The sequence below is a fragment of the Choloepus didactylus genome, chromosome 11, assembly GCF_015220235.1.
Source record: "Choloepus didactylus isolate mChoDid1 chromosome 11, mChoDid1.pri, whole genome shotgun sequence".
Taxonomy (NCBI): domain Eukaryota; kingdom Metazoa; phylum Chordata; class Mammalia; order Pilosa; family Megalonychidae; genus Choloepus; species Choloepus didactylus.
The window spans coordinates 84,055,556-84,074,976 of record NC_051317.1 but is presented as its reverse complement, the minus strand read 5'-3'; the positions used below and the strand labels follow the sequence as shown (position 1 = coordinate 84,074,976).

Genomic DNA, 19,421 nt, shown 5'->3' with positions numbered 1-19,421 from the left:
TTGGCCCATTTTTTTTTTTTTTTTTTTCAGAATAAAATGTAGCTTTATTACGACATAGGAAAGATTGCAAGCCAATAAGGGAGGGAGAAAGAGCCACACAGCTCCTCCACAGGCAGGGAAAAGGAAGGTGGGAGTATCCTGGGGAATAAGGTATGCAACACAGCACAGTTGCTGAAGTTTCTTTTCTTACCATTTCTAGTCTACAAAATTATGGTAACCAAAACAGTCACTTGAATTGTCAAAAGAACAGCAATTTTACACAATGAAGAGCACACACACCAAGCCAAGACACAACAGCTCTCGGGCATTTAACGTTGCAGGGAAGCTGCTGTGAGAGGGAAGGTCCGGGGACAGTTGCAGAGCCCAGCGACGGGCGCCGGGGTGGGGGGACACGGCACCTGGAGCAGGAGCCTCGGCCATCACTTTCCGGCAGGGTTCCACAGGGCACGCCAGAGCTGTCCACTTTCCGCCGCGGTGCTTGGTTCTGCCCGGGCCAGCCGCCTCACACCTGCTCCTAACGTTCACTTCAGACCCTGCAGGGAGGAGTCTGTCCCTCCCTTGAAGCACTGAAATGGGAGCAGAAGCTCAGACGTGCTCTTTACTCTTAACACACAGCAGGGGTGAGGCACCCACTGTCACAGCTTGGGCACCTACAGGGGTGGCTACTAGCAGACAGGAAAGGAGGTTTCCGGAACTCAGTTGTTGGATTGGAGCCAAAAGGAAGAAACTCCCAAACCCATCACATCATGTAGATATTGTTTCTACAAAGGCAAATTCCCACCAGTCTACTGAACACAACCAGGCCGACCTCACAGAGATTGTTTCCCAGTGTATAATGATTGCCCCTGAGTCATGGCAACTATGTAATGACTTGTGGGACATGTTCAAGGTCTTCCATTCCCTTTTCAGGCTTCTTGTATTTCCTTCTATGGTGTTCCATTCTACCTACATCTCTCAAGCTCTAGAGCTTTGATTCTTGCTACTAGAACCTTCTTTTTTTCCAGCACTATGTTCTCTTATTCTTTTCTTTTTTTTAAACAGTTTTATTCACACACCATACAAGCCATTCAAAGTGTACAATCAGTGGTTCTTGGCATAATCATACAGTTATGCATTCACCACCACAATCAATTTGAAAACATTCTCATTGCTCTGAAAAAAAAATCTCATATCCCTCTACCTCCCCATTATTGATGCTCAGCTTTGGTATAGTACCTTTGTTACAATTGGTGAAATAATATTGCAATGTTACTGATAACTATAGCCCTCAGTTTGCATTAATTGCATTTTTTCTATACATCACCCTATTAGTAACACCTTGTAACAGTGATGTACATTTGTTCTAGTTCATATAAGAACTTTCTTAGATTTGTACAATTAACCACAGTCATCATCCATAACAGGTTTTGCTGTGTTATACAGTAACATGATTTATCCTCTAATTTTCCTTCTAGCAACATCCATGCCTCTAGACTTCCCCTTTCAATCATATTCACACTCAACACTGTTAATTACCATTACAGTGTTGTGCTACCACCACCTCTATCCATTTCTGCACATTTACAATCAACCTTATTAAACATTCTGTACACCTTAAGCATCATCTAGTAGGCAATGTTTTAAAGAATCTTTGAAAAGAGAAAAAATTTCAACAAGTTAGAAGGGAGGGTCTTCCAGACAAAAGGCAGAGCATGAACAAAGGCACGAGTACAGGAAAATAATGAGACACTTTTGAAGAAGGAGGAAGTGTCCAGTTGTAGAAGATTTGTGGGGAAGGGAGAAAATTAAGTGGGTCCAGGCTCTGATTGGAGAGCTCTGAGCTCTGATGGTATGTGATCAGGAAAAAGATGCTACATAGGATGCTCCAAAAGGGGGTAATCCAGCCTCTTGGGTGAGACTGGGGGACAAGTCCAAAGCCATTCCAGAAGTCCAAATGAGAAGCAAAGAGAGCCTAGATCAAGGAAATGGCAATGGGAATGGAATGAGGGATTGGATTTAAGAGCTATGGTGGCCATTGGTGCACAAGTCCTTAGCAAATTTAGCAGAGAAGGGAGAAGAAAAAATTTAAGATGCCTGAGGCCTCAGAACTTTGTTGCTAGGAGAATTTTGACACCATTAATAGAAAGAGAGAAGTCAAGATAGAAACTGGTTTGGGAAAAATATGTGCTGGTAGATATTGCTCAGGTTACAGACGTAATCTTTGGCAAAAGTTGCAAAAGAGACAGTTTTTTTAGAAGAGATGAGACTTGCACATACATAACAATAAAGCAAAAAGGAGAGAGATGGAAGTGTCATATGAGTGGTACCAAAAAAAAAGTGCTATAGGATCCATACAGTTGAAAGAGTCATGGAAGGCTGAATGGAGGAAGTAAAGATTCAAGATGAGCCTTAAAAAATGGGCAGGATTTTTACGGATACATATTTGAGAGAGGACATAGTAGATCCAATATGTCAATCTATTAAATTGGAAAATTACATATAGTCAGTCATCCACAATTTCAGGTGCAATTTTATACTTGAGAAAAATCTGTTCTACACAAGAATATATACAAAAGAAAGTTTAGTGAGTAAAACTGAAATCTACCTAAATGTCCATCTATAGGAGAATGGATAATACAATAGGATGCTATTTACCTATTAAATTAAATGAACTAGATCTACATGTAGCAACATGGACATATCATAATAAAACAGTTGTGAGAGAAAAAAGTATATTTGTCAAGGTCCTATCAAAAAACATGGCACACTCACGGAGTTTAACCTAATGAAGAAACAGTATACAGAGGTGTGGATGGTAAACAGTACCAGAAAGGTTGGTAGAGTACCCAGGAACTAGCAGCAATGAGAAGTCTTTATCACTTTTAGGCCCAAAAGGATAAAGGAGGGAGTGCAGTTAATGGAGCCTGGTGAGAGCTAGAGCCATAGAAGACAGTGTGCTAGAAGGCAGTGTTCCAGTTTGCTAAAGCTGCCATTATGCAAAATACCAGAAATGGATTGGCTTTTGCAGTTCTGAGGCCATAAAAGTACCCAAACTAAGGCATCAACAAGAGGATACTTTCACTGAAGGAAGGCCAATGGTGTCCAGAACACCTCTATCAGCTGGGAAGGCATGTGGATGGTGTCTGTTGGTCCTTTGCTCCTGGGTTGCATTTCAAAATGGCTTTCTCCAAAATGTCTCTGGGCTTCTGTCTTTGCTACTCTCTCTCAGCTCCTGTGCACCCCTTGCTTCTCTTTCCCCAGGATGTTTCTCTCTAAGCATCTGGGGGTCTTCTCTTAGCTTTTCTGGAGCAAACTCTGGACTTCATCTCTTAGCTTAGCATCTCCAAATATCCTTCTGCCCTCATCTCTAAGCATCTCTAAGCATCTCTGCTGGCTCTGGCTCCTCTCTTCCTAAGCCTCTTAAAGGACTCCAGTGATTTAATTAAGAACTATCCTGAATGGACAGGGCCACACCTCCATGGAAATGATCTAATCAAAATGTCTCACCTACAATTGGGTGAGTCACATCTCCATGGAAACAACCTAATAAAAAATCACACCCTAATCAAAAAGATTAATAAGTCTTCCCCCATAAGATTGCATTAAGAACATGGCTTTTCTGGGGGATATAATAGATCTAAGCTGGCACAGGCAGCTACAGACAGAAAGGAAGCTGCTACCAGAAGTGCAGCCAAACAGGGAGATTGCAGGGGCAATAAATATACCTTCTGTATATCAGATTCCTACTGCTGCTGTAACAAATCACCACATATTTAGTGTGTAAAATAACAAACATTTGTTATCTTATACCTTATATTTCGGGAGGTCCAAAATGGGTTTCACTGAGCTAAAATCAAGAAGCAAGTCTGTGTTCCTTCTGGAGGTTACATGGTATAATCCATAGTTTTGCCTTTTCCAGCTTCTAGAAGCTGCCTGCATTCCTTGGCTTATGGCCCTTTCCTCCATCTTCAAAGCCAGCAGCATAACATTTCATTTTCCAACCACTTTCCCTAACTCTGAGTCTCCTGCTTCCCTCTTATAAGAACCCTTGTGATTACAGTGGGCCCACCTGATAATCTAGACAATCTCAAGATCCTTAACTTAATCACATCTTGATAATCCCTTTCACCATATAAGGTAACCTATTCATAGGTTCTGAGATATTCGGATGTGGGCATCATGGGTGAAAAGGCATCGTTCTGCCTACTGCACCATACTTTCTCTTCTGCCACTCTCTAGTCTCCTGTTGTTGCTTCCTAATGTCCAACCTGAAGCAAAGGACAAGGAAACTTGAGAATGCAGTCCACGGAGGTCAGTCTTTTTCTGCACAGAGCATCATGGAAGACAGAGAATGGAACCCAAATGGGGCCTTGGAGACTAACCAATTATAAAAGCAAAATGTATAATGAACTGTATAGTACGATATCATTTATATAAATTGGAAAATATATAGAACAATGCTATATATTGTCAGTGGTAATATGCATGGGTGGTAATAACATTTAAAAAAAAAATGGAGAAGGAGTAGGCCTTTGAGCAACAGCAACTCAAGATGGCAGTCACTATGGTCTTTGACAATTTAAGAAAACCAAACATATAGCCTTAAAATAGCAGGTGGACCTAAATCCCCAGAAGCGCCTCCCTTTGTAAGATTTGTAACAAAAATTAATATGCATGGAGTTGATAGTTCTAATGGAGTGGTAGACCCAAGAACCTTATTAGTGCTAGCAAAATTACAGAATCCATAGAGCATCAAAGTTGTCCTGTAAGGCCTTCAGTGCTTAATGATGTCCAAAGAAAATATGAAACTCCCTCAGCTTCCTGAAAGACAGTGTTACAGCAATTAATAAAAAAAGAAAAACATCAGGCCCTCTCCCCACACAAATTCAATTTAAAAAGGCTTCATTTTCCACAGCAGTAAATTTTCTAGATACATCTTGTAGACCCCAAAGTACTGGAAAGGAAGCGCCCATTCAAAGGCATTGTATGTGAAGATACTGTAAATGATACTAATTTTTCTCCATTTGAAATATATAAATTGTGCTATAACAAAAAAAGAGAAAGAAAGAAAGTAAGAAAAAAGAATGAAAGAAAAAGAAAGAAAGAAAAAGGAAGGAAGGAAGAAAGAAAGAAAGAAAGAAAGAAAGAAAGAAAGAGAAAGAAAAAGTAAACTTTTTATTTCAAAACAGTTTTAGATTTTCAGAAAAATTGTGGAGATAGTATAGGAAGTTCCTGTGTCCTCACTCCTCCTCCCCCTATTATCATCTTACATTATTATGGTACATTTGTCATAATTAATGAACAACTATTGGATAAAATATCATTAACTAAAGTCCATACTTTATACAGCTTTCCTTAGCTTTTACCTAATATCTTTTTCCTGTTCCAGGATCCATCTGGGATACCACATTACATTTAGTTGTCATTGTCTCCTTGGGCTCCTCTTGGTTGTGACAGTTTCTCAGACTTTCCTTGTTCTTAAATGCAAGGGCAGTTTAAAAACCAGATCTAGGGCAGTGAATGGGCTCAGGGGAGGGCTACACAAGTGTGGTGAAGATATATTGGTGATGTTTCATCTCTTTGAAAAGATCTGAGGCAAGTAGGATAAATGGTTGGAATTGATAGCTTTGAGTGGAGGGTAAGTCTGTTGTATATTATTCTCTGTGCTTTTCTATTTGTTTGAAATATTTCACAGTAAAATAAAGGATTTGGTGGATCAAGGGGGCAAATACCCAGTGGAGGGCAAGCAAAGGAAGCAGGAAGTCAGCCTCAGTGACCAGACAGAGCTGAAGCATAGGGTAGCCAAACTCAGGCTGCAAATACAAGGCCAAATTGTGGGCCTAGGGAGGATGCTGGGTGACAAGGGCTAGATCAAATTTCTTTGTCAATCGTGAGCCACCGGCAACTTTTGAGCATTTGAGTGGGATTAGAAATGTTCATCTTTGGAAGGCGTGGAGATTGCATTGCAAAGGAATTAAGAAGTCATCTCAGGGAAGGAGAGGCAGAGATAACAGATGTGCATTGATTCGGTCCTAAATTTAAAATGGTAGCAAACACGTATGGAGTGTTTTCTCCTCTTGTGGTTTTTGTGTTGATCTAGTTTAATCCTTGCAACAACTCTGCAAGGTAAGGATTTTTATTATCATCTCTCCTTTGCAAATGAGGAAACAGCCACAGAACAGATGTGCAAGAACTTAGCCCTGGTCACATATCTGAGAAATAGAGGCATTGGATGGGAATCTGTCCAAGCTCCCTCCAGTGCCCATGCACCTGAAGTTTGTGAGCTGTTCCTGCCTTAGCACGTTAGTGTTGGAAAAATGACAAGACCTGGGTTTTAGGAAAAGGGAGAAGTGGGAGTAGACGGATTAATAGCTTCAAGCTTCAGTGACCAGAGAAGGTTGTTACTGCAGAGAGAAATTTTAAAGATCAGGAGAAAGAGCTGGATTGAGTAGTTAATTAATAAGGAAAGTTGTGTTGGAGTTGCTGAGCAAGGGTCCAGAAGAAACTCAATTACAGAGCTTTGGCCACCAGCTCTTGTGGTATGAGCGTGAAAGCTGCGTGAGAGGGTGAGGAAAGGAAGAAAGAAAAGAGAAAGGCAGGAAGCAATCAAAACTGTAAAGATAGAAACTGTTCTATAAACTTGGTTTATTAAATATTTAGTAGACTTTTTACTTAAGTGTACTATTTCCTCTCATCTCAATTTGGGCAAGCCTGCTTGAGGTAGCATGACCTTTTCTGTTACAACTGCTTTATCACACAGAAGGGTTCTTGGCTTGATGTAGTTTCTAGATGGATGAAATAACACCCCAATTAATTTTCATATATTTATAATATCTTTTAAAATTCTTAATATTCTTTTATAAATTCTTTTAAAATTGGCCCAGCATTATTCACTTTCATTTGAAGAGAAAAATATTCCATTTATTTTCAACATTTTTATTTTATTCAAACTATGTCTACTTTGAAGTGGTATAATGAATAATAGTTAAAAAGATGCAATTTAAAAAATTAGGGTGTTGTGGGCAGAACACTGTTGATTTTTAATTTTTTAAAATCCATATCTGAGGTTGAATGGAATTAGAATTTAAAATGCTTATTTCTTTTTTCCTCATGAGGAAACACTGGGGAAGGGGTAGTGTGATTTCTTTTTTTGTTCTTTGTTGCTTTAAATTCAAGTTTCTGAGATCCATTTTAAAACACACTAAGAAATGAACAGCTTTCTAAAACTTAGTAATGCTTGACTGCGAAGTGATAAATCCATGCATGTCATGATAAATCAGATTATTGTAAAACATGACCTTTCTGCTAAAATGTGTTTTAAAAATTGCATTTACTGTAAAACTACATTAGGGACCCATCAAATGCAGGTCAGAATCAAATAGGAGTTTTTTTTTCCAGTTATTTCTGTTTTTTGTTGTTGTTATTGTTGTTCTCATAGAATTTGTAGAATGTCACATTAGTTAGTCAAATCATTTCTGCATATATAGAATTCAAAAGAATAAGAATTAGTAGAAGCTAGTAGTGGAAGGAACATAGAACCAGGAGTCAGGAGATTTGTTTCCCATCATTAACTCACTATAATCCTGGAACATCTGCCCTCACCCCCAGAGATTCTGTTTTAAATGATCTGGGATAGGGTCCAGGCTTGGTATTTTTTGAAACTCTTCCCAGGTGATTTGATTGGGCACCCAGGGTTGAGATCCACTGTGTAGAACAGTAGTTTGGCATCAGCTGCCGTTTGATAGAAGAGGAAAGATGGGACAGCTGGTGCTTACGATGTGCGGTGGAGTGGGGATGTAGTAGACATTGCTACTGACCCCCATCATCCATTTCACTCTGATGCTTCATCTCAGCCAACTAGGGACTCCTGTTCTCCTGGCCAGCAATGGTTCAAGAAGGAGCATATAACCCAACTCTGGTCACTGAGATGCAGGGTGGGTTCTCTTCTGGGAAAAGTCTCTCTCACCTGAAGGAAAGTCCCAGAAGGAGATATACCCCTTCCTTTCTTGGGATATCTTATCTGGAAGTGATGTTTGGTTCCGCTGAATCCATTTGGCTACCTGCCAATGGATGGAGTCATTACCAAGGCTTGGAAGATCCTGGGTCTTGATGAAAGGTTAAGCCACCATATCAACAGCCCTGGAGCCCAACCTACTTCTGGGATTTTGGTTATGTTGGTTTTTAAAAAAAATCTCAGCCAAATGCATTCTAAATGACTCAGTGGACGATAGTTTATTCTGGTTTAAAGTCAAAGTAGAGTTTTCTAGTGTAGTTCCCCCTAGACTGCACCAAATTTCTAATAGTTTCAGGGAAGGCAAAGTCAGGGTCCTAGATTCACAGAATGTTAGAATTAGAGAGCCGTGTGAGTCAAGCTCTTCATTTTTGATGAGGTAGTTTATAACCAGAGAGGTGATATGACTTCCCTAAGGTCACACAGCAAATTGTTGACATTACTAAAAAGACCCAGAAGATAGTATAACCCAGTTAGAAATGCCACATCATACCATGTTTTTAATATACATATACAGCTAGGTCATTTATGTCCCCCAAATATACAGTGATAGCAAGTGTTTCTCACTAAACTTAGAATACCTAAAAATATTTTTAAAAGTTATATTATTGGGTTTTGCTATATTAAAAAGGTTTCATTCAGAACAGTCCAGATTTGCCAACCAAGAGAAATTAGATAATTACCCACATTTCTTTTGGTCCAAATTATAAACCACTAGGGACCAGTGAACCTGGCTTTACCCTTGAGCAAAGTGGCCATCAGCCTCCTTTACGTGTGATTTTGCAAAAATGTAAACCATTCATGGGCCCTTCAAAATGCCTTCCCACCGTTGATATTGAAGTCTTCAGTACTCAAATCCATGCTTCTCATGCTGAGGTACTCATAACCCTATGTAATGTTCCAGGGAAAAAAAATGACACAGCTTCATGGAGAACAGACTTATCCTGATGGCAAGGAATAAAAAGCTTTAGTTTTCATCTTAAAAAAAGAGAAGAAGATAAAGGGTAAAATGCAAAATTGAATGAATTTTAAGGATAAACCAGGAGATTTCAAATAAGTTTTGCGTGGGCCATAGACCTCTTCTGACTATACCCCCATATTCACAAGAGGACCTATTTGTTCAACTCTGCTAAGGGGTACTTTGGTTGGAGAAGTTTGATAAGCACTGATAAGCCCTTTTATCTCATTTTGAACGAAGCTCTTCTCTAGAATCTTCACTGAAAGTTGAGCCTAAATATGGAGCTGGCTATGGCCAGAATTCCACTTACTGCGGCTATGTAACAGATTATACCAAAACTTAGTGGTGTAACACAACAACTTATTATGCAGTTCAGACAGGGTTCAGCAGAGCCAGTGTGTCTGTGCTCCAAGACACACGGGGCCTCAGCTGAAAGCTCACTGGCAAGGTTGAAGGTTGGGATCATCTAAAGGCCAGTCCATTTTCATGTTGGGGGTTAATGACAGCTGTTGGCTAAGAGCATCATTTCCTCTCATGTGGGCTAACTTGGACTTCCTCACAATGTCCAGAAACAGCAAGCATCCCCCAAAAGGCGGGCCAGGCAGAGCTGTGTCCTTGGAGTTCATGCAGCATCCCTTCTGCCATACCCTATTGACTGGAGCTGTCACAAGCCTAATCAAGGGGAAGGACACAGACCCCATCTTTTGATGGGTAAGTGGAAAGGTCCTGGAAAAGCCAATGGGATTAGGAATATTGTTGTGACAGTTTTTGGAAAATCCAATCTGCTACAGTTAGCTTACTGTGGTCAAGAGATTTTCATGTTCTTTTGGGTCTTTCTTCTATGGCTCTAGAGGAATCCCTCAATCTCTATGTCGCATTCAGTTGAAAGGTTGCTTTTAAGAAAACCTGGGAAGAATATGAATGGATCAGTCCAAACCTATTTTCGGTGCTCTAAAAGTAACTCCAAAGGCAGGCATCTCGGGAATCTCTTTAGGAATTATGAAAAGTACAATGAATATGCCTCTAAAAAATATTGTTGTCCAGAGATGTTTTGGGTTCTGATGTTGTCTTGCATCTTCTGAATCTGAAAAGCAAGGCCTATCTCTGTCCACCTCAGAAGTTAATAAGACAGTGTTGTGTGATGGAAAGATGGAAAGATAGAGGATCTGGCTTCAAACTTGACTCCCCAGATATGACCCTGGACAAGCACGCCATTTTTTAAGCCTCAGTTCCTAGTCTAGAATAAGGTTCCTAACAGGACCTGCCTTATAGAGGATATAACAAGATGATGTCTGTAAAGGAAACAATGCAAGTAGAATCTTAATGCTATAGTTATCTCATAAGGTCAGTGAGAAAAATGCATGCTAAATCACTTTGCATACTGTAAATGCTGTGGGAAATTTTGTTATTGTTATTTTTCTCCATTTGCTAGCTGTCATCTAGCTCAGCAGTTCTGAAATCAGCTATTTGAGAGAGTTACCTAATAAAATTGTTAAGAAATACTGATACTTGACATCCGATTTGGGAAATTCTACTCAATAGGTCTGAGGTTGGAACTGGGAATGTGTAATTTTAATATGACTCCCCCACCCCACCTGCGGCTACCAACACCCCCCCCCCCACACACACACAAACACTCCCCCAGGTGATTCTGATGCATCAGATCCACAGATGGGGACCTGGGCTCTACTGAGAAGAGCCCCAGGGAACATGAGAGCTTAGGGAGCAAGTGGAGTTCTGCCTTTATATAAGGCAGCTTGGGTAGCACCCTCTGCAAAGTCTGCAAGCATGTAGGGTGCCAGAGTGTGTACACCTGGGATGAGTCCTGGGAGGAGGGTAGACAGACCAGCTAATGGCAGGTTTCCCAGGAGTCTGTTAGCCTGATAACTGTACTGGGTTTAGCAGGTGTGAGGATGTGTCTATTGTATTGATCAGGGAAATTGTTCTTAGCTAATAAGGTAGGAAAATCACCCAGGACTTAATTTGTTTTTGAAAGATCTAGTAATTAAGGAGAAAAACATATTTTGCAGAGGACCAGTTTAAAAGGTCATGCAACATTAAAACAAGCTTCTGTAACAACCCTTGGCTACTCATTCCTTTCAACTGATGATGGAATTTGATATTTCTAAAAGAGATCCATGGCACTAAGATGGCTGCTGACATATCCAGCTTTGAGTGTATGCTACCTGTCCAGAGGAAACTTACACTTTAAAGTCAAAGTTTTTTGCCATTGAGCGAGACACTGATGAGAATTAAGATGTGATTGATCTGCTTATTTTCATTGGCAATTATATTCGCTGGATAATCTTAGAATCAGGAATGATTATATTTAAGGAATCATTTTCAATCTGTAACATAGTTTTGCCTGCTCCTATCCCTCTGGCATACTCTTACTTCTGTGACTTTTTTCACTATTCTGAAAAATGTTTTGCCATTTGCACTATTTAACAGGCAGAGCTGTATCAGATTTGCAAAATTTCCCGTCTTCCATTTCTTTTCTTTATCCCTATATAATATCTCAGAGTAATTGTATGGATATTGATGATTACATTTCCAATTTAAAAAACTTTCAAATTAAAAAAAAACATACAACTGTACAACACAAAAAATGAACCTTAATGTAAATTATAATAATATTGTTTCATCATTTGCTACAAAGGTACCACATTAATGCAAAATGTTAATAATAGGAAAAGCTGCGTGTGGGGGGGAGGCATATGGGAACTCTATACTGCCTGCATGATTTTTCTGTAAACATACCACAGCTCTAAAAAATGAAAAAAAAATCTTCATATGTACTTTATATTTTTCCTTGCTGCCAAACTCCCTGCGGTAATAATTTCTTCTTAATATTTAGCTTATTATTCATTATTTCCTTTTTATATTTTTATTTTTTAAGTCTACTATAGCCCTCTCTTGAGATATAAAGATTAGTGACTGGTGTTTAACTTATGTATTCACATCACATTCTAGTTTCCCTTATTGTAAATGATGTAGAAAAAGCCACTGTAATTCTTACTCTGCCCTCTGGTGGTGGCAATAGACTACAACTGTTCCCTCTCCAGCCCTGTCCACGTTGTAGCATATAAACAATAACTCTAGCATACGTGGAGCCTCCATCATGTGCCAGGCATTGTATCATTTAATCATCACAACAACGTGGGATGCTTTCATAAGGAAACTGAAGTTCATAGAGGTTAAAAACTGGCAAATGGAAGCAAGATTCAAACTCAAGTTTGTCCATTCTAAAACCTACACTCATTCTGTATCATGTTACCTCCAGTTCGATATTTATTTTCAACACAAAAAGTATTTCAACAAAACCCTGCCCTGGGTCTCTGGTAACTGTGTGCAGGATTTGGTGTCAGAAAGACCTGGCTTCAAAACCTACCAGCACTGCTTACTAGTTCTGTTCCTTTAGGGAAGTTATTTAATGTCTCTACGCCTCTGGTTTCTCATCTACTATATCTGTGAGGGTAGTAGCAGCCACACTTCAGGGGAGTTTGGTGAAGACTGAATGAGATAATTCAGGTAAAGCACAAGGAAAGTGTGATAGGTTGAAGCACAAGGAAGTGTGCCCCAGAAAAGAGTGTTCTTAAAGTTAATCCTTCCTGTGGGTTTGGACCCACCTTAAGTAGGATCTTTTGGTAAGTAGGATCTTAACTTAAGATGTGACCCACCTCATTCAGGGTGGGTCTTAATCCTTTTACTAGAGTCCTTTATAAGAGAATGAAATTCAGACAAAGAGAGAGAAAGCTACAGAAGCAGGAAGCTGAAAGCAACAAAAGCCGGAAGAGAAGGGAAAGACCCGCAGCTGCCGCTGCGTGCCTTGCCTTGTGGCAGAGGAGTCCAGGATCACCATAACCAGTCTTTGGGGAGAAAGCATCACCCGATGATGCCTTGATTTGGACATTTTTCTCAGCCTCAAAACTCTAAGCTTGTAAGTCAATAAATTCCCATTGTAAAAGCCAACCCGTTTTATGGTATATGCTTTTGGCAGCAAACTAAAACAGTAAGTAATCAATTTGTGGCAGCTGTGATGATCATAATCCTGTTGAAAAATATTGTACATGCCCCAAATTCAAGTTTATTGGGCACACTTTCTTTTGGACCTTGTCTTTTATGTGACTTCCTCATAAATTTTAAATACAATTTGTTCAGTAGAAGGGGGTTTCCAGTCCTTTGACAGCTCATGGAGCCAGCACTGGGAACTTTTTTCCTCAGTAAGCCTTTGATCTCTTGAAATAGGAAGGGACAGATTCTCAGATGAACATTAGAATCTGGGCCATGGACCTTCAGCTCTTTTATGCTATTCTATTCCAAGCCATTTAGACATTTATCTTTTTATAAGAAATATTTATGAATTTATTAATTCAATGGTTTATTTGAGATTTGGTCACTAATTTTTTTTCTGGCCAAATCACACAAATTCAATGTTAATCTTGCTGACTGAAGTATCTTACCGTGTTTGAAAAAGGAGTTACCCATCAAATGAAAATGTTTTCAATAAAGGAAACAAAATGATGCAGGGTAGTTGTGGGGATGGTAAAAACTCTTTTAAAATTCCTCAGAAACTCATGAAAAATAAACAGCACAATTAAAAAAATTCCACAATGCTGACAAAAATGTGGTGAGACAGGAACTTTTACATATCAGTGAGTCTGTACATTGGCATGGTGTTTTTGGAAAGCAATTTGATAATTTGTAATAAGGGTTTTAAAAATGTTCAGACAAGATGAACTTTCACTTTCAGAAGTCTGTCCTAAAGAAAGAGAGAAGCAAGCAAAGCTTTAGCTAAAGAGACGTTCATCACAGATTACTAATTATCAAAAAGTTGGCAACAACCGAAGTGTAAATAGTAGAGGACAGCTTATATAATCTATGGTATCTATAGTAAAATGAACTTCAATATAGCCCTTAAAAATACTGGTGTGGGAAATAACTTGGGAAAATGCTCACAATACACTAATAGGTGGGAAAAGAAATCAAGAATACAGAATATAAAACTACACATGCTACAAACTATAACCTATTTTCTGTGAGATATATATATATATATATATATATATATATATATATATATATATATTATATTCATACACATTGCAGTATAAATACAGTAAAAGTCCTGGAGAAAATATCTCAAAATACTGATGAAATTCTGCTGGTGATGGAATGAGTAATTTTTTCTTTGTTGTTTTCCATTTTTTAAAATAATGAGTGTATTAACACTTTTATAATCAGAAACAAGTGCTATCAAATGAAGCATGCTTGTGTAAATGAAATTACAACATAAAAACAACCCAAACTCCAAGGTCATGTGTGGAAAATTGTGTCTCAATTTAAGAAATAGGAAAAAAAATACAATTTTATCATTTTCCCTGAGTCCACATTAGATAGATATTAACAGGAAGGCCACAGACGTGATTGGAAAGAAAGGCATTCAAAATGTCTAGACAGTTTTTTGCTCTGTTTTGGTTTAGTTAATGAGAAATTAGTGTCTGGGGACAAGCTGGAGAGAAGCTGACTCCAGATAACCAGAGATGTCCATATACTCTCGACAGCCTTGAGGGTTTGTGTGTTCCCTGACCCTGGAACTGGCCCCTCACAGGCTCGACGGCCACTGGGTGGGACACCATGAAAGAGATTTGAGTACTGGATGGGTGGATGGAGAGCTGGCCTGAAGGCCCCTTTCATCGCTGACTTCCTGTGGATTTACAGTTGAGGTATGGCTATCTGTGTGTAGCTCAGGTTGATGTACAGAGAACTTAAAGTTTTTCACCACCATTGTGAGTTTCTCAGAGAAGCAAGAGTCAGTGGCCATATTGCCATCCTCTATTTATTCATAGGTGAGTTATTTTCACTTGTAGTATACCTGTCCTGCCACATGGAGCAAGAGTTTGTATACTCCTGGTAACTGTCATTGTTTCTCAAGCATTACTGAGTGTTAAATAAAAGCTCTATGTTATGTCCTTCATAGTGCAAGGGAGGTGTGGGTGGATCCATTATAAATACATTTGCTATTAGTCAAACACATATTTAGAGTTCAGAAAAGTGTATAAAGCAATTATTTAATTCAATTTTGAGTCTTTATGAAATGGGGATTTGGGAGTGGTTTCTTTGCTTTACTCTCTGAATTCCCAATGGGTCATAGGAGCGTTCATTCTAGTACTCTCCACTCAGACTTGCACTGGGCAATATGGCCTTCCTTGTTTGGGAATCTTTCTCCTTTGGACCCTTTCTCTTTCTTTCCCTTCCTTTCTGCATCTTTGCTCCCTGTAAACCTTTTTTTTTTTTTTTTTTTTTTTTTTTTTTAACCTCCACTCTCCAGGGTGCCACCTTTTTATCTCCTCTTTCTGCCATGGATTATCAGATATTTAGATCCATGTGATTTTGTGTGTGTACATGCACGTGTATGTGTGTGGGTAGAGGGGGATGGTGGTAATTCAGAAATCTAGGGTGGAGGAGGGGAGGGAGGAAGGAGGCTGTCACCCTGATCTAGCATCTGGGTGTCATCTCTACCAGACAGCCAAAGGTTTCACTTTGCAAAGATTGATCAAGTTTCAGCAAAGCTCCTGGGATGTTGTGCTGAGTCTCACTCACTTTTTGTACCAGGAGTTGCATTGTTCTAAGGTTCCTTGACTTGATTCTTATATCAGGCCTGAGAAAGGGGAAAGTGGGTATATGTTGGCCGCAAGAAAATGGAGTAGAACTGGTAGTATACCTGTCCTGCCACATGGAGCAATTTCTCCTTGATTCCTGATTGCCATTCGCCTTCTTCAAAATCTGACAGAATTTTCTATGCCACTTCAGAGCTCTTTCTTTCTTTCTTTCTTTAGCAGAAAAGGATTTATTATAGCAGTGTTTAAATTTTATTGACTGCAGAAATAATTATACCATATGTACACCCAGTACACACATGCATGCATTAATATGTAATTCAAACAATTTTCACATTATCTACCTTTCTGACATGTAGAATCCTGTCTTTCTATTCAATTTTTAAAATGCTGATTATAGCCTACTGAACTGATTTCATGATTCACCAACAGACTGTGACCCACAAATGGAAATTACTACACTGCAGGAAAGTAGATGGCCTAGAGCATCCCTGAAAGGATAGAAGAAACAAATTCTAGCCTGTTTTTTGAGGAACAGGGCAGCCAAGAAAGCTACCAGCTCCAGAAGCACTCTGTCTATTTGATACCACAAAAAGAATGCCTCTTGAGTCTAACACTAATGCATCTGATCAACAAAAACCAAGTTATACCCAAAACCCTTGTGTAAAGGAGTCTGGGAAACATAGAAAAGGAAAGCACACTAGCAGGATGTTGCAAAGATGTTAAGCAAGATAATCCACTGAGTCAGCCTCAAATCTGCAATGAAATGCTGCTTAAACATATTTGCTCTAACTATATACTTGAGATAGAAAAGCCTAATGGCACAGGTATACATCAATAGATCTTATTTCTATAAAATTGCATACTTTTTTTTTTCTTTTGGATATAGCCTATTATTGCTACCTCAGTAAGGGTAACTGATACAACCACAACTAGTACAATTTGCCTGATGGAAAGAAATTCAGAGGAACAAACCAACTGGAAACTTTCAAGTTATATTTCCTTTCACAAACATACCTCTACCCAGTCAGCTCAGGGACTAGCAAATGAAGATTAAAAACAGTAACAACAATAATAATAGCCTAAGGATTCTCTTCTCACCCTCAAAGAATCTTTAGATTTAAAAAATTTTGTTTTGACCAATACAGAGAAGGGAAGAACACAGAATAGCTTTTGTGCCAGTTTGAATGTATGATGTCCCCCAGAAGAAGCCATATTCTTTGATGCAATCTTGTGGGGCAGATGTTTTAGTGCTGATTAGATTGAAATCCTTTGAGTGTTTCTGTGGAGGTGCACACCACCCAACTGTGGGTGATGACTCTGATTGGATAATTTCCATGGTGGTGTTACTCAACCGATTCAGGGTGGGTCTAAATTAAACCTCTGGAGCCATATAAAGGAGCTGACAAACAGAAGGAACTCAGTGCAGCTGAGAATGACAATCTGAAGAAGAGCTACAGCCAAGAGGGACACTTCGAAGAATGTCCAGGAGCTGAGAAGAGAGGAGCTGCAGATGAGAGACAGTTAGAAGACAGCCATTGAAAGCAGACTTTTGCCCTGGAGAAGCTAAGAGAGGACAGATGCCCCAAGAGCAACTGAGAGTGACATTTTGGACAGAAGCTGAAGCCTAGAGAGGAACATCCTTGGAGAAAGCCATTTTTGAAACCAGAACTCCAGAGCAGACTCCCGCCACGTGCCTTCCCAGCTAACAGAAGTTTTCCGGACGCCATGCCCATCTTCCAGTGAAGGCACCCGATTGTTGATGTGTTACCTTGGACACTTTATGGCCTTAAGACTATAACTGTGTAACCAAATAAACCCCCTTTTATAAAAGCCAATCCATCTCTGGTGTTTTGCATTCCGGTAGCATTAGCAAACTAGAACAGCTTTAACCTCTCCTGTTTAATTATCTTTTGTTTCACTTGATGCAATAATTTGTATTAGTGAAAGAATTTGAGTTTACTGAATAAAAGACATTGTTTATGGTTTATAAAGCAAAGCAAAATAAGTTGCTGAAGGGGTAGCATTTAGTGAATTAAATAATACATACTTTCCAATACATATACATTTATACATAAATTGAACTGAAAAAGAAACTACTTGTTATAGGGCACTACAAAGCAGATTTACATACAACAATCAATTAGTAGAAAAACACAAAAAAGTTTCTATGTGATCCCACCAGAGGTGCCCTTTCTTTCATCATAAGAAAACTAAATTTTTTAGAGGTTAAAGCTATTAAGTTTACAGAAGCACAAGCACCAAAACACTTTAAGTAAAAGTGTTTTTTCAAGGAAGATATATTATTTTCTATTCTTGGCATAAATTTTAATTTTTTTCCAGTGGAACCAAAACCCTCTGAACCCCTTTCAGTGACATCCAAAACTTGAAATTCCTTTATTTCTGGTAAAAAAATCTGTTCACAAATCAGCTGTGCAATTCAATCAACCTTTTACACTGGAGCTTTTCTTTGTCAAAATTAAATAGCACGACACCAATATTTCCTCTATAATCTTCATCTGTGACACCAGCTCCTACATCTATGAAGTATTTTGCAGCCAAGCCAGAATGTGGCACTCATCTTTCATGACATCCAGAAGGAAGGGCTATCCAAATGTCTGTTTTCACAAGGGCTTTCTCCATGGGTGGTATTGATAGTCAAAGATACTGGGCAGGTCGTGGCCTACGCAGACCCTTTAGTCGGGGCCATGGCATACTCCGAGAGCTGGGCAAAGTGGTTATGCACGCTGCCCTCCTCTGTAGACTGGGCGCACTTGCTGGGGGAGATGGCAGAGGTCTTGGCTTTGCTGCACCCTTGACCCAGGCGGCGAGCGCTGGACAGCAGCCAAAGTGCCCCCAGCTGCATGGTGCCCTCGCAGGGCGGGGCTGGGGGATAAGCCCGAAGGTGGGCCCGGCCCAGAACCTCCCGTGGCCTGATCTCCCGGAGCTATTTCTTGCCTTCATTAGTTTGTATAATCAAGAACTGATTGTACGTAATTAAGATATCTCCACTTCTGTTAGGAAGAAATTGTCAAGTGTTCGCATTTTCCTTTTAGCCTATCATTGGCTGTTGAACCGAATAAGGAAAAGATCTTGACAGCAAACAGGGGTATGAATCCAGCAATTTTGACTGGGTGTTTATTTCTAATATGTTGATATAGTAACATTAAAATAAACATGAGACTCTTTGCCTCTTTCTCTCTCCTGGAACTTTTTTTTTTTTTTTTTTTTTGTATATTTTATCAAAAAGCATTCTTTACCTTGCTTTAAACTGCAGATTGATTACTTTAAAAAGAGCCAAATATCCCTTTAATAATAAAGCATAGGAAGATCCAAGACGGCACATTAGGAGAGACAGAGCAAAATATTTCTCCATGACAAACAGTAGATAAAAAGACAGAAAGTGCTCCAGAATACCAGTTCCAGGGTTGTACTGGCTGGACAAGGTCCCCTACATCCACAGTGACTGTGCACTTTGTGAAACCAAGAGTCTGCATTTGGAATTGAGTGAATGAGGCTACTGGAGAAACAGCAGCCATGCCGTGGTGGGGAGAAAACTGGGGCTGGCATTTGGTGGTGGGTTAGTTTAAAAACCCCAAAAGCGGCTGTGGATCCAGCAGCAAGAGCCGCACAGTCCAGCCTGGTGGGGAGTGCCTTCCACACCTGGGGCACCTGCCTCAGTATCTGGCATGGATGATAGCCTTTCAGAAACCTGCAGCTAATTGTCCTGAGCTAGGAACAGCCACTGCAGCAGGCAGGGACCACGGAAGTGGGAAGTTACCACACCCCATACAGCCATATTTTCAGCGGGCTGGAAGAGGCCCCTTTGCGGTGCCCTGGAGGAGAACTTCCC

At 39.7% G+C, this 19,421-nt stretch overlaps 1 pseudogene; it reads right to left on the bottom strand.

Annotated features, from left to right (window-relative positions):
- Positions 1 to 255: 255 nt before the first annotated feature.
- On the bottom strand, positions 256 to 18,434 carry LOC119506074 (annotated as a pseudogene).
- Positions 18,435 to 19,421: the final 987 nt, after the last annotated feature.